This window comes from Sorex fumeus, unplaced genomic scaffold, assembly GCF_029834395.1.
Source record: "Sorex fumeus unplaced genomic scaffold, SorFum_2.1 ptg000081l, whole genome shotgun sequence".
NCBI lineage: Eukaryota > Metazoa > Chordata > Mammalia > Eulipotyphla > Soricidae > Sorex > Sorex fumeus.
In genome coordinates, this window is record NW_026606138.1 from 15115186 (window position 1) to 15128522 (window position 13337).

A 13337-nucleotide genomic window follows, 5' to 3' on the forward strand; every position below is an offset into this window, starting at 1 on the left:
CCTAAATGATCGGTTTGAGGCTCTACATGTTCCTAAAACGAACAGATACCATTGGGCTACGCTAGCACGCAACCGGGATGAATGGAGACGTTACTGGCACCCGCTCAAATAAATCGATGAATAACGGGGGTTAAGTGATTAAGTGAAGTGATATATATATATATATATATATACACACACACACATATATATGCTATATATACATAGGCTTTAAAAAATTTTATTGAATCAAGAACCACCATGAGATAGTTACAAGCTATCATGTTTGGGTTACAATCACGCAATGATCAAATGCCCATCCCTCCACCAGTGCACATTCCCCACCACCAATATTCCCAGTATATCCCCCCTTTCCCACCCTCCCCCTGCCTCCATGGCAGACATGATTCCCCATACTCTCTCTCTACTTTTGGGCAATATGGATTGCAATACAGACCCTGAGAGGTTATCATGCTTGGTCCTTTATCTACTTTCTGCACACATCTCTCATCCCGACTGATTCCTCCAGCCATCATTTTCTTAGTGATTCCTTCTCTAGTCCAGCTTCCTTCTCGCCTTTGATCATGAGGCAGGCTTCCAGCTGTGGAGCAATCTATCTGTCCCGTGTATCTACTATCCCTAGGTGTCAGTCTCATGTTATGTTGTTTTATACTCCACAAGTGAGTGCAGTCCTTTTATGTCTGTCCCTCTCTTTCTGACTCATTTCACTTAGCATGATACTCTCCATGTCTATCCATTTATGAGCAAATTTCATGACTTCATCTCTCCTGACAGCTGCATAGTACACTTAAGTTATTAAAGACATAGATATTGATTATTGTATTGATTATTGTAATCATTTTGAAAACAAATATTCACAGTCACTGTCATCCTGTTGGTCATCGATTGCCTCAAGCAGGCCTAGTAACGTCTCCTTCGTCCTAGCCCTGAGATTTTAAAAAGTGCCACATTCGAGGCTCTTTCAGGGTCAGGGGAATGAGACCCATCATTGTTACTGGGTTTTGGCATATTGAATATGCCACGGGGAGTTTGACAGACTGCCTTGTGGACAGGATACTTTTGGTAGCCCGCCCGGTTTTTCAGAGTAAGACCTAGAAAATAAGATGTCACATAGCCGCAAATGCGGTCGCGCAGTTCTGGGAGCAGGGTTTTATAGTCTCTGGGTCTTGGCCATTGATGGGATTACATGGCACTGGTTGAGCTCTACAAGAAGAAAATATCCAATCCCATCAAAAAATGGGGGGGATGAAATGAACAGAAACTTTCTCAAAGAAGATATCCAAATGACTAAAAGGCACATGAAAAAATGCTCTTCATCACTAATCATCAGGGAGATGCAGATCAAAACAAGTAATAGTTATCATCTCACACCATAGAGACTGGCACACATCCAAAATAACAAAAGCAACCAATGCTGGTGTGGATGTGGGGAGAAGGGGATACTCCTTCACTGGTGGTGGGAATGCTGACTAGTTCAGCCTTTTTGGAAAACAGTATGGACGTTTCTCAAAAAACTAGAAATTGAGCTTCCATTTGACCCAGCAATACCACTCCTGGGAATATATTCTGGAGATGCCAAAAAAAAAAAAAAACAACCCACAGTAGAAAAGACATCTGCACTTAAATGTTCATTGCAGCACTATTGCACTATTCACAATAGCCAGAATCTGGACAAAGTCCAAGTGCCCAAGAACAGAGGACTGGTTAAAGAAAATTTGGCAATCCTTCTCTCCTAAAAGGGAGCATAACATGAGGCTCACTATAACCATGCCACCAGAACACGCGCCAGGCCGGTCCACTTGGGGAACCCCAGAGGGGGGCGGGTGAGAGCCCTCCCCGTCCCAAGGTACCCAGCCCCAGCAGCCAGAAACCTCCAGAACTCAACAGCTTCCATGCTCACAGCTGCTCTCCACAAGCTCGGGCCGAGCCTCGCCCTGGAAACCCAGGTGTGCAGGATTTTGTGACTGAGAACTCTGGGTTCAACAGGACGGGGAATGGAGATCCTTTGCTTGTATACCCCTGCCCCAGCTCCCTGCCCCCACTTCTGTCTCTGAGGACTCTACTGTCACGCCCATAAGCTACCTCTGGCTGGTACCAGATAATCTTGTTATCACGATAATTCAGATCACATGCCCTTCTTTCCCCGGAAGGGAGTATTACATGATGTACGCCATAACCATGCCAATATCATAACCATGACACTGGGTCCTGTGCCAGGCTGTTCCACCCAGGTCGTCCCAGAAGGGGGCGGGTGAGAGCCCTCCCGGCCCCAAGGGACCCAGCTCCAGCAGACAAAAACTTCAGAACTCAACCGCAGCCACACTCATGGCTGCTCACCACACACTCGGGCCAAGCCCCACCCACGAGTAAATGTAGGCCGTGACACTTCATATTGCACATCCTACCCATACTCCAGGAGTACTCTACCACATTTGATGGAGTTCAAAGTAGGAGGCAACCAATCTTAGAGGGAATTTATTATTTATTATTATTTTTTTACATATATATATCTATATATCTGTCCCACACACCAACTGGCCCCCTGGCGCCATGTAATCCCATCAACGGCCAAGACCCAGAGACTAAAACTCAGCTCCCGGAAGCGACATCTTATTATCTCATTTTCACTTCGGACAACCTGGCAGGCTACTGAATGTAACCTGCCCACACGGCAGAGTCTGGCAAAACTCCCCGTGGTGTACACAATATGCCAAATACCAGTAACAATGATGGGTCTCATTCTCCTAACCCTGAAATAGCCTTGAATATGGCACTTTTTAAAATCTCAGGGCTAGGACGAAGAAGTTACTGGGGCCTTCTCGAGGCAATCAACGAACAACAGGATGATCGTGATCGTGATATAAAAGCACACAAGGCTCAAGTTCTAACAACATGCTGGTGATCTCTTATCACTTAATCACTTAATCGACACTACTTCCACTCTTTCTTCTAAGGATCCTTTTTTTTTGAAACAATTACTATGAAGTCTTTTATTCCAGGAACTTATTTGTTGCTTCAAATTTGGTATTAGATTCACCAGGTTAATTGAAACAGTAGTTTCTTAGCACAAATAAAAAATGGTAATCTGTAGGTTAGACAAGGACATTTAGGTTGTGTCTTACCTCTGCTGTTAAGTTGACAGGCTTGCAATATCTTCTTTCACACATTACTGAAAATATGCATGCATTCTGTATCCTTGAGTTACACAAAAATAACCCTCTAGAATAACTCGAAGTAGAAGAAATCAACCCCAAAATTTTATTTTTTAAATTTTTTTTTAAAGTTTGGTGGATTTTATTTATTTATTTATGTATTTATTTATTTTTTTTTTCTTTTTTGGGGTCACACCCAGTGATGCTCAGGGGTTACTCCTGGCTCTGCATTCAGATAATCACTCCTGGCAGTGCGGGGGAACCATATGTGATGCTGGGATCAAACCCGGGTTGGCTGCATGCAAGGCAAATACCCACTATACTATAGCTCCAGACTCCCCTCCCCCCATTTTAAATTCCAACTTTCATCTTAGTCTAAGAACTGATATTTTATTTTAGTTTTTTTTTGGGGTGGGGCTCCTATATAGCACAGCGGTAGGGCATTCGCCTTACAAGCGGCCAACATGGCCGACCCGAGTTCGATTCCTCCGCCCCTCTCAGAGAGCCCGGCAAGCTACTGAGAGTATTCGATATGCCAAACACAGTAACAACAAAGTCTCCAATGGAGACGTTACTGGGCCCGCTCGAGCAAATCGACGATCAACGGGAGGGCCTTTGCGGGGGGGGGGTCTAACTTTTTATTTTAATGTTTTTGAATTCTTTTTTCCTCTTTTTAATTTTTTTATTAATTCACTGTGAGATACAGTAACAAAAATTTCATGTTTGGACTTCAATCATACTATCATCAAACACCCATCCCTTCAACAGTGCACATTTTCCACCACCAACATCCCCAGTATTCCCCCAATCCCTTCCACACAGGCAGTGATCTCTGCTGCAAGTTGCTCGGGTCCAAGATTTCTATGTGTGTCTAAGGATACTTTTTTTTGGGTAGCACTTTCAGTGGTTTTTCATAACAAACAATACAAAATATATTATTTCAGTTCTGCTTTGGGTCAGGAATTGGGGTTTGGGATGGAAACACCCGAAATATGGTGGTGGGAAGGTATAATGGTGATGGGATTGGTGTTTGAATATTAAATGTAATAAAATATTGTGAACTACTTTATAAAGGCTGGAGCAATAGCACAGTGGGTAGGGCACTTGCCTTGCACATGGACTACCCGGGTTCTATTCCTTTGTACCTCTCGGAGAGCCCGGCAAGCTACTGAGAGTATCCCACCTGCACAGCAGAGCCTGGCAAGCTCTCCGTGGCATATTTGATATGCCCAAAACAGTAATAACAAGTCTCGCAATGGAGTTGTTACTGGTGCCCGTTAGAGCAAATTGATGAACAGTGGGAGAACACTGCTACAGTGCTACTTTATAAAATAAAAAAATTATATATAAAAAAAGAAACTTTGGCACATGTACACAGTGGAATACTATGCAGCTGTTAGAAAAGATGAAATCATGAAATTTGCATATAAGTGGGTAAACATGAAGAATATCATGCTAAATGAAATGACTCAGAGAGAGACAGACATAGAATGACTGCACTCATTTGTCGAATATAAAGTAACAGAATGGGAGACTAACATCCAAGGATAATAGAGGGCCAGGAGGATTGCTCCATGGTTTGGAAGCCGTCTTCACATGTTGCGGGAAAAGGCAGCTGGGATAGAGAAGGGACCACTAAGTGAATGATGCTTGGAGGGCTAGCTCTGGATAGGAGATGCATGCTGAAAGTAGACTGTAGATTGAACACGATGGCCAGCTACTACCTGTATTGCAAACCATAATACCCAAAAGGAGAGAAAGAGTAAAAGAGAACGTGCCTGCCACAGAGGTGGGGTGTGAGGGGGGAAGGCTGTGGTGGGAAGGATAATGGGAACACTGGTAGTAGAGAATGGGCACCAGTGGAAGGATGGGTACTCGATTATTGTATGAATGAAACATAATCATGAAAGTTTGTAAATATATAGCTGTATTTCACATGATTCATTAAAAATATATATACATTTAAAAAAAGAAAAATCCACAGGATGATATCTGCAAAACAGTGAATTTAATTATTAAAAAAAAAGGCAAAGAAAATCTAGGACTGCAGTGAGTTGGCAAAGTGCCCCTGCATGGTACAGATCTCTCATCTTGCCAGCTGTGTGAGGCTGTGATCAAACCACACCTGGGATCCACTTATTCTTCCCTAGTGTGGGAAATGATCCCTGTCACCCAGTTTCTTGGGTAACTTTGGCATTCAGGCTGGAGTGAGGAATTGCTCTTTGCAAGAAAGGAAAGTCCATTCAAAATCTTGCCCAGGCTTTCCAGGTTTGTTGCTTTCCTTCACAGAAAACAATTCCAGGAGGAGACAAACATGAAGTAAAATAGTTTTATTTAAAGTTTATGAAGAAGAGAGGGAACGTGATGTTTTCAAGAAAGAACAGGGCTTCTCCAGAGGGGAGAGCCAAGAGTGAACGTCTGAGGAGATGCACTACTGCCCCCAGAATGGGGAAGCGCCGGGTTGCCTTTGCAGAGTTGGCTTTGTAGATTTCCTCCCAAACTGCTACGCGTGGGTCTTTCTATGGAGATGAGTCTGCTGTTAAGGCATTGTCAAGGGGAAGAGCTTGATCTTTCGTTATAGACCTCCATGTCCTTATCATGACCCTTCATTCCTGCTTGAAGCTTCTCTCCAGAGGGGTCCCAGCCTTTCCAGGGCTGGTGCTGGTGTCAGTCTTATCAGACCACAGTTTCTTTGTCCACAAAATGGTTCTGGCCTCTGGCCTTCATGAGTTTTGGTTTTTTAGGGCTAGTGACAGAGTAACATTTTAAAAACCCATTTTGGTTTTATTACTTTCTGAGATCTCATTGCTGGTAGGAACCCCCAGATTCCTGCTCCCTCATCGATCTGCCTCCTTACTGCGATTCAATATCTGTCTCTTTCCTTCTGACTTCACTGAGCATGACACTCTCCAGTTCCACCCACGCCATTTGTGGAAATTTGATCATTTTGTCCTTTCTTAGAGCCAAGTAGTACTCCATTATGTATATAAACCATGATTTCTTTATCCAGTCCTTTATTCTTGGACACTCAGATTATTTCCAGATCTTGGCTATTGTGAATAGTCCTTCAATGAACATAGAAACACAAATGTCTTTTTTAAATAGTGTATTTGGGCCTTTGGGGTAGATTTTAATAAATGGAACTTCTGGGTCACATGGAAGTTCAAGTTTTAGTTTTTTTGAAAAGTGCCCATATTTAAAAATAATATATATTTTTAAAAAATTGAATCAGTGAGATACAAAGTTACAAAATTGTTCATGATTGGGTTTCAGTCATATAATATTCCAACACCCATCCCTTTGATGTCGGTGGGCCCCACGGGTGACTTATGTGAAGCGGGGAGGAGAAAGACAGTCACTTTCTCCCCACCCACCTCTGCCACTCGGGACCCAGGGTTGCTGGGTTCTTGTCTCGCCTTGCAGAAAGGAATTTCAGGAGTAGACAAGCAGTGAAGTAAATAGATTTTATTTGGAGGATTTTTAGGTATGGAGGGAGAGAGAGAGTGAGAGACTAAAGTTAGACACGAAAGCATGAAAGTACACATCTCAAGAGGGGAGATGCGGGCGACACATGTGCTCGGGCACCACATGTGCTCAGCCACGTGGACGTAAGCACACATGGGCTCAGGCAGTATATGCGCGTCCTTCCTTTGTTCCAGGTGGCCTTTATAGGGTTTCTTCAACCTGCCCCCACGTGGGGCTTCTTCCTGGTAAAAGTCCGTTGCTAAGGAGGTTACCAGGGAGGTCCAAAAAGAGGAATTTCATGGGGAGGCCTATATCCTGAGGGTCTGCGGATGGTCTTATCAGGCCATTTTCTGTATCCACAAGTTGGGTCATTCCTAGAATTCTTCTTCCATTGCAAAGGGCCTTTCCCTATCTACCTGCCTACATCACCTTCACCAGTGTACATTTCCTACCACCAATGTCCCCAATTTTGCTCCCATCGCCTCCAAAAAATGAATATTCTTTTTTTAATTGTTTTACTTTTTTTTTACTTGTCCTCAACATGTTTTTATTTTTATTATGTTAAGAGTTGTTCATGATTTATTACAGCAAATATTCCAACACCAATCCCACCATCTTTGCATCTTCTCACCACCATTATTTCCATTTTTCCCAACCACCCACCCCTCAAGTCTCCCCCTATAGAGGCCCTGAATAATTTATTTTGGCTGGAGTGATAGCACAGCGGGTAGGGCATTTGCCTTGCACGTGGCTGACCCAGGTGACCCGGGTTCGATTCTTCCGCCCCTCTCGGAGAGCCTGACAAGCTACTGAAAGTATCCCACTCACACAGCAGAGCCTGGCAAGCTACTTGTGGTGTATTCGATATGCCAAAAACAGTAACAATAAGTCTCACAATGGAGATGTTACTGGGCCCACTCAAGCAAATCAATGAACAACGGGAGGACAGTGCTACAGTGCTACAGTGCTATATTGCTTGTTATAATTCACTAAAAATTATCAAAAATATTTCCTTAGGAGAAAGTGTGTGGAATTGTTGCATCTGACCATGGAGCCAGTAAGCCCTTGTAGAAGAGATTGCAAACATGCTATTACAGGTTAAGCCTTATATGTTCATATTTTCCTTTTTTAAAAAATGTTAAAAAATTATTTTCACAGAGTTGTTCACAGTAGTTGATTACATCAATATTTCAACACCAATCCCACTACATTACATCTTCCCACCACCATTATTTCAAAATTTCCCACCACCACCCAAGCCTGCCCCAAAGGCAGATGCTAAATAATTTATTTTGTATTGCTTATAATGAATAATAGACCAAAAATGATCCAAAAAGATTTCCTTGGAGAAAAGTGGTAAAAATTGTTTTATCTCATCTTGGAGCCATTTAAACCTTGTAATAGAGATCATTGACATGCTGTTAGAGTTTGACTCTTGTGTGCTAATATACACATATATTTTTTAAATTTTATTTTATTTTTATAAAGTTGCTCACAATAATATTCAGATCGGTCGGTCGGTCCTCCTGTTGTTCATTGATTTGCTTGAGCGGGCCCAGTAACATCTCCATCATGAGACTTGTTGTTACTGTGTTTGGTATACCGAATACACCTCGGTAGCTTGCCGGTCTCTCCAAGAGGGGCGGAGGAATCGAACTCGGGTCAGCCATGTTGGCTGCTTGTAAGGCAAATGCCCTACCACTGTGCTATCGCTCCAGCCCAATATTCAGATAATATTCAAATTACAGATAATATTCAAATGGATAATATTCAAACACCAATCCACCACCATAAGAGGAAGTGTGTATGTGAAGATTGTTGTATTTCATCCTGGAGCTGTTTAAGCCCTTGTATAAGAGATGATAAAAGTAAGAGATTTATTTTAATACAAAAAATTTATTTAAATAAAAACAGAGATTATAAAAATTACAAACAAATGTGTGCTCCTTTTGGTACATCGGTGGACTGGGGGATAAGAGATCGTGTGGCTGCTTTTGCAACTGTGTGCTCCAGGATGTTCTGTGTTGCACTCTTTGAGAGCTTTACTTCGTACTTTCCGGATCTTGGTCTTTGATGAGATTATATGACGCTGGGGACAGTTTGTGGGTGTGACTGTCAAGCTACTGGAAAACTGGGGAACTGGGAGAAGGAGGCCCAGTCCAGTTCTAAGCGGGCTTGGAGATCTCAGTCACGGGTTCCACATAACTGGATTTTTCTGCAGGTTCCCTCATAGGTGAGGCTCATTCAAACATGTGGAGAATGGCCTTAATCAAAGATCAACAATGGAATGCTCTGAGAAAGTTCTTTAGAAGAAAAAAAAGATTTTTTTTATAGAGGCCTGCTTTGGGGAGTCACCCACTCCCTGAGACCTGCAGGCCTGCTCAGGCCATTGTTGTGGAACTGAGTTCTGGTAGTGTTTGAGTCAAGGTCCACCAGGGCTCACCTGTCAGTGCTCCATATTTCTAGCAAGGTATGTGCTCTATCCAGTTCATCTGTTCTGGGTCTCCTTTTTTATATCCCGGGTATAGAACTGTTGACTAAGTGTGCAAATAGAAGCAGATTGTTACCTCAGGTGTGGGAGGCAAGTCAGCTGAACTACCACCCAATAAGGCTGGTGAATTTTGCATTTTGTATTACTATTAGTTATCTACAACCTACACAGTTGTAAAATGCCTCTAGGGCAATGAATGCTAGAATTAGATCCTTCTGGAAGACTGTAGACAAAGCATGGTTTTCCACCAAAACACACAATTTCCCCTGTAAATCTTATTGTTAAGAAAAGATAAGGAAGCATTTAGCTGCAGAATTCTAGAGATAACAGGAAAGGGGGTCTTGTGGAGGAAAGATGTTTCCCCTGGGTCTGCCCCTTGAGGAGGCTTTGCTTTAACAGACAACTCCTTCCTTTCCTCCCCACCCCCATGCTGGTTTATCTTACTCTTATCTTCCTTTGTAGCCCATTAGTGAAGGCATTTAAAAGCTTTGTGCCTCAGTTTCCCCCACACCCACTCAAAAAAACAGAGAAGTATTATTATTTACTTGATAAGGTTTGGGAGAAGAACAAAGGAGAAAGAAATCATGTACTATGCTCATTGTACTTAGCACAGCACATGTCTTTTATAAGTCAGTTTTATTTTCTACAGTCTTTCATGGTGTTTTTTTCCTATTTCTGTCTCTTAGAAGCTCCTTTTTTGTCTGTTTTTATGTACATTATGTAGAAAGAATATAAAAATGATTTATTGGGTTTTTTTTTTTTTTTTTGCTTTTTCTGGGTCATACCCGGTGATGCACAGGAGTTACTCCTGGTTCATGCACTCAGGAATCTCTCCTGGCGGTGCTCAGGGAACCATATGGGATGATGGGAATCAAACCTGGGTCGGCCGTGTACAAGGCAAACGCCCTAACCACTGTGCTATTGCTCCAGCCCTGGATTTTTTTTTTTTTAAGTATAAATGTTTCTGCTTCCACTTTTTTGAAAGAGGAAACCTCAGTTTTCCCTTGCCAGTGAGAGAGGAAGCTACAGTGTTCTCTCTCCAGATGTTCTATCTCTTCCCTATCAACCTGACACACATTCTACCCCAAGGTCTGTCTCAGGATTCCCCAGGGTTCCCAGGAACATGAAACTCTGCCCTTGTGCCTAGGGAAACTAAGATAATGAGCAATTACGCCTGGAGCTATTTAGACCAGCTAGGCATCCCTGCTATTTTCTGGCATCTTTTGTAAACCCTGGTCAACTGAGAAGGAATGCAAGGAGCCTTTAAAAGGGCACACACAAAACTCCCTTTTAACCTAGTCCTCTACTAAGTTCCTCCCCAATTAGGGAGCTTCTTTTCTTCTCTACTTTCCAATAAATTTTTCTAGTTTCCAATAACTCTGAGCGCCTTTATTACTCAATATTTTCATTGCTGAAAATATTGAAGAACCTGGGAATCATCAACAAACACAGAGACCCGTCGTTGCCATTTCTGCCTCATCTGCATCATTCTTGACTTCGAAATTAAGTGCTTATGTTAAATATTATTGACACCCTCCCACTCATTTTTTCCCCTTGGGTTTTTAGAGTAATTCTCACACCCTGTCTTAGACCAGTAGCCCTGAATATAAATTTTAAAACATGGTTTTGTTATGGAAAAAGACTGATCAGGATTAACGCTGGAACCAAGTTCATTAGTTTAATACAGGAAAAAAAATTCAAGAACAAGTTAGAGAAATGAAGTAAGGTAAGTCGTTTATTCAAGTGAAAGCATACACTCAAGGATCAGAGAACAGGAGAAGTAAAGAGTGTAGTCCTGAATTCAATGGCATTTTCGATTAAATACATAGAGAAACAGGGTGGAATATACATGATATGTCAGAGAAAAGAGAGAGTTTGAGTGTGGTGATTTCTCAGAGTCAAAGGCACTCAAATTTTAGCCATGTTGGTGGGGAAGGAAAATGCTGCCATGGCAATTGTAAAATGTCAAGCATAGGTGGGAATGATTTTTACCAACTTTACACCTTCACTGAGAGTGTAACAAAGTGGAGAGTCACATTCTGTTATGTGACTCCATATTTGGCTTATCCAGATTCAACCCATCTTAGGACAACCCACTGTTTCCTTTTTTGTTGAGATCATGCCAGTGAAGAAACCTTAGAAGAAGGTTGGTTTCACCTTTTGACATCTAACATCTGTAACTTATCATGTTCATTGGCATCCAGATTTTGTACACACACACACACACACACACACACACACACACACACACACACCCTGAGCAAAGATGGGAATCCATGAAAGATGGATGAAATGGTGATCAATGCTGACATGTAACTACAAGTGAAACAGGCATTTGCTTGGAGGAGCGTAGTCAGGAGTAAGTTCTGAGCACAACTACAACTACAACTACCTCCAGCAAGTCCCCCCAAAGAAATAATATATATGATCATTTAAAAGTAGGTACTTTATTTTTAAAAGTTACATTCCCTCACCTGACTTATGAGACCTCCAGGAGGATTCTGTTGGTGAGAGCAAACCCTTAAGTCCTTGAAGCCTTAAAAAAAACTTATCAGATCCGGAAGACAGTGACTGTAACTGGGATCTGAGAGCTGGGAGATCAATCAGAGTTACACATACACCTTGCCTCCAGGGTTGCTCCTTTTTCTTTCTTATTATGTCTATATCAAAGTGCTGATTTTAACTCGTGCTCAAAAAAGTTACTTCCCTTGTTACTTCATTTTCACTGGCATATCTCAACAAAAAAGGAAACAGTGGGTTATTGAAGCATGCAGCAAGACCATGTCTTGGATAAGTTAGTGCTGCAGAGAAAGACATTCAGTGAATGGGGTTAGGACCATTGGGTGCTTCCACACCACAGAGAGAGGCGCGATATAGTCCAGGGTCCATTTCTGCAGTTAGCAGCAGAGGGACTTAGGGACGGCTCCTAGGAAGCAGGGGACTATGCAGAGATGTCCTTGTAAGTGATGGAAGGCCAAAACCTGAGTGCCCTGCTTCCCGAAATATTCCCTCTTCTAGAATTCCGAGGTGTCAAGGGCAAACTGACTGCTCTAGCGGCCAGTGTAGTCTGGGAGAGCTCACAAGTGCTCCCTAGTGGATAAAGCCTGGGACCTTGGATTGCAGACATAATTGTCACAGGTATTAATATCATGAAGCTCTTTGTAGGCAGTTTGCTGACTTGAAGTCTCACTGTCCTTCCGGTCTTCGTTGACACCTTCAATTGGGCCCTTATTGTGCCCTCAAGATCCACCTTCTCGATGGGTGGCATCACCCTCCCCAACTTCAAACTGTACTACAAAGCAGTAGTAATTAAGACAGCATGGTACTGGGCTAGAAACAGACCTGCAGACCAATGGAACAGAGTTGAATATTCTGTCACAGACCCCCAAATATATGACCACTTAATCTTTGACAAAAGAGCAAGAAATGTGAAGTGGAACAAAGAAAGCCTCTTCCACAAGTGGTGCTGAGAAAACTGGATAGCTACCTGCAAAAAAATAAACTCTGACCTCTGTTTAATGCCAGGCACAAAAGTCAGATCAAAGTGGATTAAAGATCTCACTATCAGACATGAATCCATAAGGTACATAGAGGAAAATGCAGGCAGAACTCGCCACAACATTGAAGCTAAAAGCATCTTTAAGGATGAAACAGCACTGACCATGCAAGTGGAAGCAAACATAAACAAATGGAACTACATCATAATAAGAAACTTCTACACTTCAAAAGAAACAATGACCAAAATACAGAAAGAGCCCACAGAATGGGAAAGAATATTTACCCAATACCCATCTGATAAGGGATTAATATCCAGGATATGCAAGACACTAGTTGAATTGTATAAGAAAAATCCTCCAACCCCATCAAAAAATGGGGAGAAGAAATGAACAGAAGTTTCCTCAAAAAAGTAATACAAATGGCCAAAAGGCACATAAAAAAATGCTCCACCATGCTAGCCATTAGAGAGATGCAAATAAAAACAACAATGAGATATCATCTCACACCATAGAGACTGGCACACATTCAAAAGAACAAAAGCAACCAGTGCTGGTGTGGATGTGGGGAAAAAGGAACACTCTTTCACTGCTGGTGGGAATGTCCACAAGTCCAGTCTTTCTTGAAAACAATATGGACAGTCCTTCAAAAACTAGAAATTGAGCTTCAATATGACTCTGCAATACCACTTCTGGGAATATATTCTGAGGATGCAAAAAAGCACAGTAGAAATG